This window comes from Pteropus vampyrus, unplaced genomic scaffold (genome assembly GCF_000151845.1).
Source record: "Pteropus vampyrus isolate Shadow unplaced genomic scaffold, Pvam_2.0 Scaffold10, whole genome shotgun sequence".
Lineage (NCBI taxonomy): Eukaryota > Metazoa > Chordata > Mammalia > Chiroptera > Pteropodidae > Pteropus > Pteropus vampyrus.
In genome coordinates, this window is record NW_011888791.1 from 4,602,654 (window position 1) to 4,606,938 (window position 4,285).

Below are 4,285 nucleotides of genomic sequence, written 5' to 3' on the forward strand. Positions count from 1 at the left end.
TTCCTGAGACTCATACTGGATTTGCAGCATTAAAAGCCCTGTTCTCTTTTTAGTCAACTAGTGTGACTTGAAAGACTGTGTGACACTCCCTACCTCAATTACTGATTTAAAATATTGGGTGCTCTTTAGTAGAAGTTTTCTAAACATGCTATTGGAAACCTTGGACTGAATTCAGGGAAGAGAGTAGCAAAGCGAGTTATCGTGACTACCATTTATTCAAACATCCACTTGCCTTCCAAATCTTGGAAATATTAGGCATCTACGAGAAACTTTATTTGAACAAATTGTTATTACACTTAAAAATTTACTTGAGGAATTCTTTTATCAAAGAATACAGAGATTACAGTTGACTAGTCTGTTATCTGCTTTTATAACTTAACATCACAGAACAATCTGTTAGAAAAGCAAGAATCTCTTTAAAATGCTAGTTGCTACATTTAACTTCATGGTAACATTTGACATTATTTTTCTTAAAGATGGCTACAACTGTATATAATATAAACTTTTTGATACTTTGATCAAACCTTCATATACAAATAAACATTTAATAACCTGAAGTATATTTTATTTTTCTGGCTTTGAGGATTTCCAAGATATAAACAAAAAATCTAATTTCATAAGTTAACTGGCATATTTCTTTTTCTTAGTGAATAAACCAGGAATTCTTTGCAAAATCTTAACTTTTCATGACATAAATTGTGTGTTAAATATGTGATGAAAGAGGCTTTAATTATAGCATCAAAAGCTTGCATACTTAGAAACATAAGTGTTTTACACACAAGTTTGTATTTGTTTTGATATAATGAAATTTCACCAAGAAATTGGTGTTCAGATTATGATCTAAGCACATATCTAAGGATTTGTTAAATCCTTGAGTGACACGTTGGATAACATAGTGAAAATTGACTGCAATTTCTCTTATCTAATGATGGTTAATAGTTCAGAAAGCAAGCTCAGAATTCACACTCATAATGAGGATGTGCCACTGTCAAATCACTAAGATATAATTATGAATTTGTAGTCATAATGACTAAGCATGTGAAATTAACAAAACAACTTAGAGTGATATGAGAAGAAAATGCTGTGAAATGTGTTAAAAGCAGAAAATGTGATATCAGTTTATTCTTATTTGAAAGCAACATAATACATATACCTTCTGCTTTTAGAAGAAATGTCTGAAAAAAAATATGACATACACAGTGATAACATAGTAGATGAACTTCTGTTGCAGTAAACTTATGTCTTTGAGGTATAATTTGTGTTAAAATATTTCACAAAAATGCAGTAAGGTATTAAAATGTATTTAGCTTTGGATTCTGCATATTAATGTTGGGTGCTAATTTTTGTGTCTAATTTTGACACATCATCTTTGAATCTATTTTGTATATGAAGAAAAGGAGAAAGAGGAAGACAAGTTCAAGATAACCCTAAAGTATGACACTGTAGATCTGACTCAAGGATAATAAAATGTTACTTATTCCTCCAAGGAAAATGGGAATTTCAAAAGGCTTGCTTTGGTAGTGTTCTTTACAGTTCAGTTATTTGCTATTAAACTTTAGTCTGCTTCTTTGACTTCCATTTACTTTTTCTTACTATCGGTTTTACGTATGTAATGTTTTTGACTGCTAACTGTAAACTAATATATCTGCTTCTAGTATGTCCTTTTAGGAAACAAAATTCTAAAAGTCAGAAGAAAGATGTGTTTTGCTCATTCTAATTTCTTAGACAATCCCATGGAAGATGCTTAATACATATTTAGTGAATCTGTGTGTGTGTGTGTGTGTGTGTGTGTATGTGTGTGTTTTATATCCTACTTAAACCAGAGTCCTTCTATTCTTGTCCTAAAAGGCAAGATATGAACCTCTTCAGAGAAGACTTCGGTTTCCAGAATACTTATTTATGCTTTAAACTTATTAACAGTCTATACACCTTTTCAGATGCTAGTAACTTTCCATTTGGGGAGTCAAGAGACTTCATTATGTAGTTCCCCTTTGCCCAATAGAGTTTTTTTAAAAAAACATATACTGCAGAAAATACTGTATCATCTTTACCATCTCCAAATTTTTCTCAGTTCTTTTCTTAGAGGAAAGTTCTCACTCTTAGATTTTGGTAATATAATGGGCAATTATCCTTATATCTGGCACCAGTATTCCTCTTAAGGAGAGAACTATCTTTGTGAACATAGTTCCTTAAGAAGCTTGGGGCAGAAAGTGACACTCTGAAGTCAGGAATGTCAGTAGGAGACCCATGCCATTGTGCCAGGTGATGAGGGAATCATCAAATGCTGGTTCAAGATGGCACAGCCAAATAATATTGGCATTAAAAAAATATAGGTCAATATAGAATAGAAAGCCCAGAAATAACCACACATATGTGGCCAAATAATTTTGATGAAGGCACCAAGAATACACAGTGGAGAAATGACAGTCTCTTCAATAAATGGTGCTGGGAAAACTGAATAGCCACACTCAAAACAATAAAATTGAACCCCTATCTTACAACATACACAAAATACATCCCAAAAGGGATTAATTACTTAAAAGTAAGACCTGAAAAATAAGGATAAATTCTTTGATGTTGCTCTTGGCAATGATTTTTTGGATTTGACACCAAAAGAAAAAATAAACAAGTGGGCCTACATTAAACTAGAATACTTCTGCAGAGCAAGTAAAATCATCAACAAAATGAAAAGAATGAGAAAATATTTGCAAATCATATATTTGATAAGGGGTTAATATCCAAAATACATAAGGAATACATACAACTTGATAGCAGACAAACAAAAAACAACAACCAAACAGTCAATTTAAAAATGGACTAAGGACCTGAATAGCATAGATGTTTTTCCAGAGAAGACATACAAACAGCCAATAGATACATGAAAGGTATTCAACATCACTAATCATCAAGGAAATGCAAATGAAAACCATGATGAGATATCAACTCATACCCGTTAGGATGTCTATATCAAAAAGACAAGAGATAACATGTTGGTGAGGATGTGGAGAAAATGGAACCCTGTGCACTGTTAGTGAGAATGTATACTGACATGGCCATTATGAAAAACAGTATATAGTTTCTCAAGAAATTAAAAATAGAGCTACCAAATAGAAGTTAAAAATCTAGCAATCCCGCCTCAGGATATATATCCAAAGGAAATGAAAATGGGATATCTAAGAGATATCTTCACTTTCACATTCTTTGCAGCATTATTTATAAGAGCCATGGTATAGAAACAACCTAAGTGTTCATCAGTGGATAAATACATAAAAAGATATGGTGTCTGTATATATAATAAAATATTATTCAACCATAAGAAAGAAGGAAATGCTGCCATTTGAGGCAATATGGATGAAACTTGATGGCAGTATGCTAAGTGAAATAAGCCAGACAGAAAAACAGATGCTTCATGTTATCACTTATATGTGGAATTAAAAAAAAATCAGACTCATAGAAACAGTAGAATGGTGGTTGCTAGGGCTAGGGGATGGGAGAAATAGGGAGAGGTTGGTAAAAGGGTACACATTTTCAGCTGTAAGATGAGTACGTTCTGAGGCTCTAATGTATAGCACGGGGACTACAGTTGATACTACTGTACTATATAATTGAAATTTGCTGAGAGAGTAAATCTCAAGCATTTTCATTCCCATTTCCTGAAAAAGTTTTATGACATGAAAGAATGAATATGTTAATTGTTAGATGGTAGGAAGCCTTTTATAATGTACACATATATCAACTTATCACGTATACTTTAAATATATTACGGTTTTGTCAATTATACCTTGATAAGCAAAGAAAAGTTTTAAAAAATAGAATTGAGTGTTACAGAGTGTTAGCTACCTCCTCTGATTGGTCTAGGCTCTTAATTCTCAGTGTTGAGGAAAGTTGGTGGGGTAAGAAAAAATTTTATATATTGTAGGTAATCCTTGATTCATGAAACAAATTTAGATTATATAATGCATTGAAACTTAAATAATTTTATTTAAATTCAGCTCCATAAAGCCTAAAATTATTGATATTTCCCAAATTGTACCATGACAGTGTTAGTTTCTGTTTCTGACATTGCAATAATTTTTTAAATCTTTTGTGAACTTCTGTGGTATTTGGAGAGAAACTGGGGAAGACTGCTGTGGAAGTTTGAAATTCCAAAATTAAGATCACAAAATTGCACAAGTCTGTTTAAATAAAATTGTGTGTGTGTGTGTGTGTGTGTGTGTGTGTGTGTGTGTGTGTGTGTGTACAGAAAGAAAGAAGAAAAAATAGCACTCAAAGGGTGGATTCCCAA